Source organism: Corvus cornix, chromosome 6 (genome assembly GCF_000738735.6).
Source record: "Corvus cornix cornix isolate S_Up_H32 chromosome 6, ASM73873v5, whole genome shotgun sequence".
Classification (NCBI taxonomy): domain Eukaryota; kingdom Metazoa; phylum Chordata; class Aves; order Passeriformes; family Corvidae; genus Corvus; species Corvus cornix.
This window is the reverse complement of record NC_046336.1, coordinates 8,585,871-8,598,575: the sequence shown is the minus strand read 5'-3', so window position 1 is coordinate 8,598,575 and position 12,705 is coordinate 8,585,871.

The following is a 12,705-nucleotide window of genomic DNA, read 5'->3' as shown; positions in this document are numbered from 1 at the left end:
GATGGATGTATAAAGTCTACTGTAGAAACACATTTCAGCAAGTTTTTTTTCTCCCACTCTTTTGGAGACTAAACTATCATTTAGTTTCCCTGATGCTTGCATCTGGTTATTTTGACAACAGTTAACTAGGAAGATGGAAAGAATAAAAAGCTTGGTATGAAATTTGGAAAAAGCTGATTTCTATTTTTTTTCATTTATCCTGTGGGCTTCCTCTGCAGTTCTCTATCTCCAAGTATTGGTTTGGTTTTTTTAAAGAGAATTGCTTTTCATATGGGATTTTCCGTGTGATAGTGCTTTGCAGAATCTATATGAAGAAATGTCAGAACACATCTGTGATCTTCCCAAAAGCCACAGAACCAAACAGTCGCAGGTTCAGCCCTCATTCAGTTCCACAGCCGAGGTGAATAGTTCATTACCTTTTTGGATGACATTCTAGGACATGTGTTATGTAGGAGGCCAGAACTGATGATCTAATGGTCCCTTCTGACCTTAAAAAATATCTACAAATAATGATTATAGATGAAATATATATGTCCTGCACAAAGTAAAAACTATCAGGCTTTGGGCGGGAATAAGAAATTAAGGAGAAGAATTTTGCCTTAGCACTTTCCCAGAGGCTGGACAAATAGCATTAGCCTGATGGCAGCCGTGTCTACTTACTCATTGTCTCTTAATTTTTTCATCATATTAATAATGTCAGGGTTGTTTTTTTAGGCCATCTATAAATCTCCTGGTTTTCTCTGAATTCCTTCCCAGTGCATTTCTAGGAATGTGAGATCTGAGCAAGATCTGCTGGTTGTCCCTATAGCGCCTGGCTGAGCTGGGATTATTTCCTCATGGGTTCTCCACAGAGGTAAATGCTTTCCAACAGCATCACTGAGTTTAGGATCAGGTAAATTAGTATTGACACTAATTAGCTTAAAAAAAGGACCAGCATAATTTATACTTTGGAGATGAGTTTGTTTGGTCTCATCCTGTGTGTTTTTCATGCAGGTTCACACTGTGGCATCTGGGCACGCTGCTGGACCACCACAGCCCAGCGAGTCTTTCTTCTTTCCCCTGGTTGGGACTGTGGCTGTCAGTAGCCCTGCACCAGCACTCTGTAGGACTGGGCTGGATCATCTGTGGGTAATGAGCAACTCAGCCCCATAGGTCTCAGGAAATTATTTTGCTATTATGCTACCAGGGAGAGAAAACTGATTTATGAGACTGTAATAATTGGGATCATGCTTCAGTTCTTCTCTGAAAAATCTGAACAATGTTTGCTTTGCTCCAGGCCCTGGGAATCTCCCATGATTTGTCAAAAAATAATTGTTGGTGGTACAATAAATTTGTTGTTCAATTCCCTAAGTGTTCTGGGCTTTATGCAATGTAGAAGGCTAATTTGTTTATATTCATATTTTCTCTATATTCCCTTACCCATTCTTTGTCATTTTCTTTATTTCTACAGGTTTATTTCTCTCCAGTGTTTTCTAGTTGTTCAAACTTTGTGTTTGTATATTTATTTAAAGGCAGATTTCAAAAGAGTTCAGTCTCTCAGTTTACTGAAGGATTCAGCTCCTTGCTAGTACTACATCTCCCCTGGTATTTTTGCAAGCGCTCTTGTTCTCCTTACCCATCTATCTAGCACTAACCTCTTTGGTCTCTTTGCTACTCATGTCTGTTGCTCACAAACCTCAGAGTCCTGGTTTTGAACTACAATCCCCTTATATTCAGCAAGTCTTTGGACATTATCTGCTCCTTGTTCTACACCTTCTTTTTTTGTAGAGGAATTCTGAGGCTTCTGACGTGTTTTTAGAAGTCTGAAATATTTTTCTGCACAGATTTCCATTTTCCCTCCTAAGAGGGCTTCATTCCTACCCGACGTAATGCAGCTGTGGGAGCTGAGGGCTGGAGCCCAGCACTGGTCAACACCAGGAGAGATGATATAGGGGCAGGATACCAGCCTGGGGCATGGATGAGCCTGGACCAAACCTTTCTTCTGTCACAGGCTTCCCCTGAGGCTCCCCTGAGGTAAGCCATTTATTCTTTCTTCTTCAGCACAACTGTACAAATGCTGATATAAACTCATCTTTAACATGAGGCTACAAAGAGACTTTTGGAAGTGGCCAGTGATGTCAGGCCCTGTGTGAGGTGACTGTGACCCAGCATGAAAGCATGGTGCTTCTGCTCCCCATGAAGTTCTTCCTCACTCCTCATGCAGTGTGTGAATCTCCCATCAGATGAACCTGCAATGCAAAGGGCATCTGTCACTTCCCTAGGATCAGATCTGCCTGGAGGGAAGAACATCTCTGGGAGGACCAAGACCATGATAGCTGCATGTCCTGGCAGAGGCGAAGCGAAAAGGGCTGTGAGGTTTTTGTTATCTTTGGCAAGTTGGTCCTTCCATTCTGTCCAGTGTTTCAGATTGTTAGGACTGCTTGTCCTGTCAGAACTACCAAGTATAACTAGACCATTCACTGGATTTAAACATTTTCAAGTGTTTACAACCGCATCTCCTCCCCAGGGGGATCTCTGAACTGTGCTGCTTGCTGTATTGTCTTTGGCGAGGTCTATAGAGTTCCTGAATTTATGCGTTTAAAAATCAATGAGCCTTGGTTAGACAAGAACCCAAACACTGTGACTCCACTCCTAGGGTTTCACAGGGATTATGAGAGATATAAATAACCTTGGTTTTATTGGTAGCCTTTGGAGTCTCTATCAAAACCTTTTAAGTCAATTTAAAATTATGGGCCAGGTATGCCATGTGAATCACACTTGACAACATAGGTCATCTTTATGTGGTAAGGTGTGAGAAGATATTTAATTAAATGAATTGTAATCTAGGCTTCTGCAACCTCTGCTAGCCAATGAGAGAAAGTGACAGAGCAGGTAATGAAAAGCCTGGTTGTATAAATATTATCATTCAGATCTGGGCTCTTCAGGGCCATGCAGAGCTCAAGTCCAGCTTGCTCCCCAGGGCAGCTGGGTGGCAAACACGGGCGTGCAGATGTGTCCACAGCCAAGCCTGTCCTCTCCACACAGCTGTCAGCATGAATGCCAGCTTTCTCCTTCTGTGCACTTCAGAGCTCCCCAAAGGCCCATTCAGGCTCTTTGAAAGTGAAATGAGCAGAGTTTGGCCTTATGCTTAAAATACAGCCCAGCCATACCAAAAGGAGTGCCCTGGGACCCCCTCATTTGGTGTGGGCCGTGTGGACAAAGTCCTTGTCACAGGCTCTCTTTGCTGCAGTATTTTGTGTCAGGATGAAGGAAGCAGGATTATTCCTTGACCTTTGAAAGAGCCATAAAAGAGGCACGGAGAGATGGAAGAAACAACCAGAGGAATCCAGAAAGACAAAAAAAGACAAGAGAGAGAAAGAAAGAGACTGAGAGGGAGAAAGGTGAAAGAAAGAGCTGTCTCAACAGTCAAGGGAACAGGTGGTGTGTCATCTCCCTCTCAGTATAAAGAGCTTGTGTGGGAAGGGGGATGTGACAGATAATATATCAAAGGAAATGAATTGCAGGATTAAGATCCTGACTGCTTTGTCAAATTTGCAGGTGATTATTGTATAACTCTCTGCAGCTCCTCTCAGTGATGGAAATGCTCTTCAGATCCTCACGACATAGAATCACTGGTAAAAACAGCAGCTCGTCAGAGAGATGCTTTCTTAAAGTAGCCGAAGTCTTCCTGAATCTCCTTCAGGCTTCTTCCAACACTGTTACACATTCTGTGTAATCTCTGTGCTCTTGAGATGTACTTTCCTCCTGACAAAACACACCTTGAGACATATTTTCCAGACTGACAGTAAAATTTGAGCTTGAAAATACATTGGGAATCTCTGAAGTAAAATTTAGTTAAAATTTATAATTTTCTATTTGGTGTTGTAGTAAACACACTTTGAACAATTTTTTAGATATCAAGAACCAAGGATAAATCCCAGGCATAAAAAGTGCATAAGACCTGCATAGATAAGGATTTGTACTCAGGAAGTTCTTCACCTTTTTTTTTTTTTTTTTTTATAAGACAGCTGGTCAAATGAAGATACAACTTCTGTCTTACAAATCAAGTGGCTTTGATGTTCTTATTCCGTAATAGATACAGTATCCTTTGAGGCATTCTCAGACTTTCAGCTCCTAAAAACCAGAGCTTTTCTCTGGGAAACAAAATAAATGTCACAAAATCCATTAGAGGATTGTGTCCAGTAAGGCCAACCCCTGTCCAAGGCTAGCTGTGGGAGTCTGGAGGGAAAAGTAGGTTTTGCTAACCTGTCTGAAATGGTTCCCAAACGCTGAAACATAAAATAGTAAAGGAAATTTATAACTACATCTCCCTCTCCCTCTTGGCCTTTCCCCAACCCTTAATGCTCGTCATTCATGGCTTTAACATGGTAAAAGAAAGAGTTGTAAATGGAGACAAAATCAAACCCAAACAAACCTCTTAAACTCAGATCCAGGAGACCACTCTTGCCCTGCAAATCAGGGAAATTCACACCTCATTGCCACCAACGGGGATTCCAGACAAGGCATATCCAAACGGGAACAAAGTTATTTGAATGAAAATTTCAGCCATCCTCCTTCCTCTGCCTTCCTCCATCATCTCCCTGAAGTGACAAGCAGCAAGCAACCTTTTCGGCCTTGCAACGTTTGAAGTGAAACTTTTTGGGAAATACTGAAAGTCACTCACAGTCCCAGAGGAATGGTGATCCATTTTTTTCCACCCTCCCTTCTTTGTAGTTTGCTTTCCCCTATATACTTTTTTTTTTCTTACTGCAGCTTTTCTGATCACGGTATCACAGTGACTTTATCGCCGTCACCTCCTCATTGTGAACCAGCCCATCCCTTGGAGGCAGAGAGCTATTGTGGAGGTGGTAAGTAATTTGTTTTGTTCGATGGATTCCTTGTTATGCATGCATGCAAAGCCACTTTTATCTCACACTTAAATTTGTGTTTTCCCTCTTATGATTGGTTTTGTGACATCAAAAAGCTTTCAGCATCTTCAAAAAACCAAGAAGAACAAACTCTTAGAAAAATAAAATAAGAATAAAAAGAAATCCTTCCTAATACACCCAGCATTTCAGTGCAGCTTTAGAAAAGAAGAGATTCACATGGGATACTGGCTACTAACGACTATGGAAATAAGCCTGATTTTTTGATCTCTAGGCCCAAACATTATTCATTTTTTTTCCTTAGCCTCAAACAATGTCTTCAGATAGCCCAGGTAAAAGCAAGTCAGAAACAAAACAACATCATAGAGGAATTGCTTTATGCAGATACTTTCAGCTACACTACACAACTCGCATTGTCTTTGAACCCAGTGTGATGAGAGAATGATTTGAGACTCCAGGGACAACTCCTGGATATGTTTTTACTTCAGCACACTGTAGTGAGACAGAAATCTTTGGCTTAAGAAATGTGTTCTGCAACCTTCTCCATTTGGGGGGTGTTTATTTCTGTCTCTTTAGTAATTCTTTGGACAACGTTGAGAGCTGAGGTCGAGGAGCAGACACACTGTACATATGAGGTTATGGAGAGTCTCTTTAACCTTCAAGAAAATATTTTATCCATGCTTTCTGGGTGGTTGAGAGCAGGAGTGGGAAAGTCCAAGACCAATCCTCCTCATAATCAGGATAAGTGACTATAATTGTAAGGCTACTTTTCAGGGAAGAAGCTGCATATATCCTTAGATTTTCAGTCACCTGCCTACTTTTCTAAGAACGCTTTTATCAATTGACTTCTTGGGAATTGGTTAAAATTTGCCTATTATAATGAATTGAAATATTGAACCTCAATACACGTGAATTGCTTATAGCCCACGGGCTCTGACATGCAGGATCCAGATTTTTAGATTCAAATAACTCAAGGAGAGAATGCAGTCTGTAGAATGGCTTTCAGGGGTTTTCTGAGAAATTGCATCATAAACTGTTTGGAACATTTATCTACAGTTCAATCTGTTTCTGTAAAATTCAGATTCTTTCTAGAAGCAACTAAACAGCAAAGATTTTTTAAAATTTGATCCTCTATGACATTTCCCATTCAACACATTCTTTGATGAAGAGGTGTGGACCATAGGGCAAGGGATCTTCTCTGAAGCAGCAAGGCAATGCACACAGCAGATGCCTCCCAGGCATCCTGGCTCTTCAAGTCATGGTGAGTAAGTGATGCTGGCTGGGACATGTATGCTTTTAATAAAATGGTCTTTAGTGTGGAAAAAAACCAGAACCCTGTCTTGTTGCAAATTTACAGTTATAAAGCTGGAGTCACTTTACTGACCAAAACAGAGCCCTTAGCAAAAAAATGGGCAGGTCAAATTTTAGCATGAGCATGATCTTATGTCTCACACTGTAGGAAAGACCTGGGATGCAGAAACAGCTATCCTGCACTTCCAGTAAAATCTTTCATCCCAGATTTTTCCTAGGGCAGAGGATTTTCCTTGCCCCAAGGTGGGAAATACTGCAGTCCCAGGACTGTGGCAGGAGCAGGGGACTCAGGTTCACAGCTGTTCATGTGAACCCATACACACGTAGGGACCATATCTGTCAGCATTTGGCCCAATGCATGTCTGTGCTGGGGGTCAAAAAATGTGCAAGAAGCATCACACAGTGCAAAAGAGAGATGTGACCTAAATTCTGTGTCATGCACCAGTCATCCCCCTTTTTTAAATTGCTCACCATATCCAAGGCAGCCAGAGAAAAATCTCTGCAATAAACAAAAACTTTATTGAGAGTTGATTCCACTGCAAGGGTATTTGCATTGAAGTGACGTGTAGGCTTTGCTATCCCAGCTGTCTAACCCATGAGTGCTGCTGGGACCCCGGGCCCAGCGCTGCAGAGGTATTCAGGTGACTAATCCTGGCCAACTTGTCCCTTTCTTTCCCAATGAAATCAGCTCTTCTGTTCTCAGCTCCTTTGTGAATGTGGACCAAAGGTATTAATCATCCTGAGGAAGGGATTTTGGGTACTGTGGGAGCCTTTCCACTGCCTTGAATGGGAGCAGGACTGAGCCCTCATTGCCTGTTTTGGAAGGTAATTTGAGGCCATTACCAGCAAAGGCAGGAGGAAGGAGGTCTTCCAGCAGGGCCTGAAACCTTCCCCCTCCAGCCCCATGTTCACTGCTGCCCTTGGATTTTAGGGGCTTTTCATTCTGGCAAATGTATTTTATGAACCTGATATACACTTAGCTAGAACAATCCCACACTGGGATCCAATTTCAGACTTACAAAGGTTGATTTATCCTTTTTCAGGCTATGTACTCATTTGAACTAAAATTACCCTGCTGCCAGCCTTCTTGATAGCAATTACATCTAAAGAGAGAGAACCACTGAACTTCATGTATTGGTAATGGTCTTTCCGTCTATATTTTTCCTTGGGGATAAAGTTGTATGGGAAAATTAGACACATTAGCCCAGGAAAAATAGTGAACCAAAATACTAATTTTATACTTTTTTAAAAGTATCCTCATGCTACCAATTAGAAACATTATTTAATGCAGGTATTTTAGCATTATGGTGCCAGTCTGTATATAAAACAGAACAAAACCATTTTTGATAGTTATTTAAGGGCATCCTAAATACACTCAAGAATAGTACATTTTAATTTTCAATAATGCCAGCAGACTCAAGCATTCAGATTTTAGCATAACCAGCAGGAAAACTGTTTGATGTTTTAATTATGTCCCAGAAAATGCTGAATGTGTTATAAAAGAAATCTGAAGAGGGGAGGGGGGAAAAAAAGGTTTTTATTACTGCTCAAGAGGAAGGACGTTTTACAACATAGCATTAAAAATGTAAAATGGAATAAAAAAGAACTCAGATAGTCAAAACTTTGTCTGCAACAAAGTAGGCCAGAGAAGCAAAATAATATGTCTGTTAGAAGCAGTCAGCAGTGAGAAGTGAAGGAGAACATTTACATAGACACAGGGCTGAAGGAAAGGAAAAGCCTTAAAATAACCCCAAAGTCTTTTAAATTATGTTTAAGACTAGCCAGAACCCGGTAACCATTCCCAACAAGGTGTCTCAGAGGATTTCAGAGTTCCTGATTAATGTGGTGACCTACTGCTCTCTGATGCAATGCATTTAAAACCCAGCTGGGTATTAGCAGTCGGGATGAGGCTGTTGGGACTTCCTGGGGCTCTATCCTGCTGGCACCGGGGTCAGGCTCCGCAGCAAGACTCAGGAAAGGTGTCCCCAAGGGAGGGGAAAAACGAGAACCTGAATTGTTGGGAATGAATTGAACCAGATGTACAAAGCCCCAGCAATTCAAGGAGTGATAGGAAGTAGTGTGTGTGGGGGGGGGGGAAATTGCCGAGGTTTAACTCTTCCTGCCCTTGGCAGGTGGAGGAGGAGGATGAGGGGGGACAGCACTGCCATGTCCCATGTCCCCAGTGCAGGGTGGCAGAGCCTCTGTGGGATGGGGCTGCTTGAGGGGTGTGGGCAGCCAAAGCCTCTCCTCTGCTCATCACAGCCCTGACAAGCACAGGACACGTTGCCAGTCTTTGCACACCCATATATCCACAAATTCACTCATTTCTGGCACCCAACTTTTTTTTGCCTTCCTACTACTGTGAGGTCCTTTAAGAAAGCAACATCTTCCATTTGGTTCAGATATATAATTTACGTCGTGTCGATACATTTTTATCCCAAGAAAGGTTTAATTCATATTTTTTAAAAACATCAATACAGTGAATTTGTGTATGTATATTTATAATCACCTACATATACAACGCATATGAAAGGCAGGTCCGTGATTGTACTAGATAGATACATCTCAGTGCCATTGATGCTTTTAAAAAGCCAGCACAAAGCTTTCTGAGGCTATGGCTTGTTAGAAAAAAAATAACCCTTTATTGATAAAATCATAAATTATGTATCTAAACAAAACAAACACCAAAAAATCTCTTTTATTATGTAGCTGATAATGTCAAAATGATGAAAGATTTTTGGAGTCAGATGTCAATGAAACAGTGCTGTGAAACCTCCTTCAGCAGAATGGTATTTCAAAATGTCCAGTCATACCTGGGTATTATGATATATGTTTCTTATTTACCATCTCAGATCTTCTGTGCTTTTGGTATCTTGACTGTTTGCTTAAACTCCGTATGCAAATACAAAGCTGGAGTATTAAGATTAAAGAAGAACTAGGATTCCAAGATTAAAAAGTGAGATAAATGTCTCTTGTAAATGCGTATTGTTAGTCTGATTTTAGAGGCTTTTTGGCAGAGATTTAAAAAAAAAAAAATCAGCATAGTAAAAGAAATAGTCCAAAATGCTTTAAAAAGCATGCATAGTAGAAAAGTCTTCCTCCAGCTGTAAATCAGCCACACTCTGATGCCCATGACAAAAGTTATTGTTAGAGGGAGCAGCCAAGCCCCAAATAATGCAGTTTGAATGCTTTTCTCTTATTGCACCCTATTCTCTCATGTCCTTTCTATTTGATTATAACCTGAACCAGCCGCGGAGGGTTCGCGTTCCCGGTTACAATTCAGACAGCGGAGGCACGAGGAAGGTGGATGCTCTTCCCCAAGGCCAGGCAGATGCTCCGTGCTCAGGTGCAGTCTCCCAGTCCCTCTCACGACTCGGACGTGTTTCGCAGGCCACCCGGAGACGCAGACACCTCTAGACTGCAGCTCTCAGGCACCGAAATAGTCCCACTGCATCAGGCATCCAGGCTGCCGCTTTCTCATCCCTCTCCCATCAGAAGTGGAACTTGTTACCTGGAGAGCAGCTGGCACTGTTGTTCGATGCTGTAAACTTTCACCTTTTGAATAATATTTCTGTGTCTGTGTCAAGGCTGGGAGTCTGAGAGTTCAGGGAGACAAAAACTTGCTTGACAAGCAAAGGTTTTTTCTTTAAAAAAAGAAGAAGAGGGGGAAAGAAATGCTTCAGACTCACGGGAATAGGTGAAAGTGACTGAGGCTTGAGACAAAGATCAGAAGAGATCCCGAAGAACCTGTCGCTGGAGGATGCTGGCAGAGGGATCGGCATCCTTCGGGCCCCCTGCTCACCCCAGAGCGGAGGCAATGGAACACCTATCAGCTGGTTTGGTGCGAGGCGCCAGCCAGGGAGCCGGGGAGGAAGGAGTGCTTTAGATTCAATTGCTTCCTACGGCCTTTTTTGCTTATTGCCATTGTTTGCACTTGCTTCTGGTCGCGGCCGGAGAGGAGGCGATGTTCCCCCCGCGGACCGGCTCCCCGGGCAGGGCGGGCGGGACTGCAGCCGGGGGCTCCTTGCCTTCCTTGCAAATGATGCTGAACAGCCCCCAGCTGCCACACACGGAAAGCGACCGTAAATCACCGGCCACTTACAGGCTGTTTCTCACTTTCTCTTTCTGTGTGTTGCACCTTTTTTGACTTGTGAACCATGAAGTGTTTTCCAGAGGAGTATGTCGCTTTTGAAATGCACATTCTTAAAGTGCTGTACAGCATAAATGGACTTGTTTTTCTTAGCCACCTCTCACAGACACCTTAGAAGTAGACCACAGAGCTCCCCCGAGGTCTGCAGACCCCCGGGTTGAAAACTAGCACTCTAATGTTAATCCTTTCAGCTGCCCAGTCCAGGAAATGTGATTATTTTGCAACTGAAAGAACAGAGACAAAGAAAGGTGATGCCAGAAAACAGGAATTTTGAAAGCTCTGCTCCCATCTAGGAGCACAGCCACGGCTGGAAGTGAGGAGCGGTTTTCCTACACGTCTTTCAGATGCTATTGAAATCACTCCCCAAATGTTCCCCTTTCATTAGTTGTCTAAATTCACATCCATAGGTGCTAAGTGCTGACAAATCCCTCTGACCTCAGAGCCGTGTGTGCCTGCCCACCTGCCTTGAAAACCGGACCGGTTTAGTCCCTTCTGAAGCAGTGGCCATAGCTGGGCCCTGAAAGGAAACAGTGCCGGGTTTTGGATGAGATACTGAGATCTTAGAGGTAGTTGTTCATGAACACTGGGAGCACGTCTCCACCTACTCTCCTGGGATTCCTCTCCCTTAAAGTGGAGCACAGTTTGAACACTTTGATTCCTGCAAGTATATTCAAATTACATTTGGCATTCACAGATTTGTAGATTTTTGAGGCCAGGAGTGCATCCTTTTTTCACCCATTTTTCCCTGCCTTCAACCCAGTAACTTGCATCTGACTAGAGCATAGCTTTTGTTTGATTAAAGCACATCTGCCAGAAAAGTGTTCAGACCTGATTTGAAGACATCAGGAGAGAGAGACTCCACCTCTTCCCTTGGTGGCTCATTCTAGTGGCTAATCACCCTCAATGTTAAATATTTGTGCCATTCTTGCTAGATTAAAGAGCATTTCAGTACGTGGCATTCCTATGAGATAATGCTTGCAATGAAGTAACCTTTTAATCTTCTTTTTGATAAATTAAACAGCGTGAGATCTTTAGGTTTCGCACTGTCAAACATTATCTACAGTCAGTAAATCATTTCTGTGGCTCTTTTCTGAGCCTCCTCCAATTTCATAATGCCCTTTTTTAATATGACAACTGGATCCCACAGTCTAGCATATGCTTGCCTGTGGTGTATTCTATACCCTGCTTATTCCTTTCTTTGCCAAGAGGGTGAGAATCATCCGACCTAAGTTTAGCCAGACTAGAAGTCCTTGTATCTAAAAATAAGCTAAATTTCAGCTCATCTGCCGGGATGCCTCTGTAGTCATCAGAGAGAGATGGACACTTCTGAAGGGCAGGCTTTCCCATTTATGTAATTTTGCTTCAGGGTGTATCAGAACATGTTCTCTTAGAATTCTTCCCACCTTGCCAAGAGACTTGTGTGTTGCAAGTGCCACCCCCACATCACCAGCATCGTCTTTGGTCCCCCTGTCAGGCTCTCTGTTCTCCCATACCTGTAATCAGCAAAGACTTTGAGAGAGCAGGTCAGAAATGTTTTCAAAGAGAGGAAAATTTTCAAAAACAATTTGCAGAGATGTTCTAATGTGGACATAATTTTTACTGAGCCTGATTCATATGCATGAGGCTCTTGATGTTTACTGAATCCACTCAAGAAAACATCAGCTGGTTGCAGGCAGAGCAGTACTAGTCATTGCAAAAATTTGTTAAGGAGAAAACCCATTCAGTCATGACTCTGTGTTGACAAGTGTATTTTGGAGATCTGCCAAGTAGCCAGCTCTTCACCCATTCATCCTGTGCCTTATCAGTATTGCAAATACCAATATTTCAACTGAAACAGTATGTGAATTAAACTTAACAGCAAATCCATAATTATCTTGCTTAAGAAATTCATTATAAAGTACCTCTAATCTTCATTTGCATTTTTCAGTCTTTTTTCTTATTCCTTTCAATTTATTTTGATTAATTGGCTCTTTTGAGCCAACTGCATATGTTCCTTGCTTGGACTCTCCTGTTTGTATCATTGGTGCAACTCTAGGTGTCTAGTGGCCACCGTCTTTCACGGTTGTAACTAATTAACTCCTGGCAGTCAGGAATGATGCACTGAATCTGTACATTTTTCATAAAAGGAATTACCCTTTATAATTCTTTTTCTCTCTGTGTCATATTCTGTTGAGAAATCCAAGTAAAGCTTTATTTACCAGCTGCATGAGACCTCTAGCATATGTCTCCCAAACTGAGGACCCCCTAACAGTGCAATTTTTCCCCTTGCTGTGTTCCAGAGAGATCTTAAGGAGGAGCATGTCCTGCTTTCTGGTTTGATTTAGTGGTCTACAAAGTCTCCTACCACTACCACCTCCCGAGCTTTCTGAGTCAGCTGGG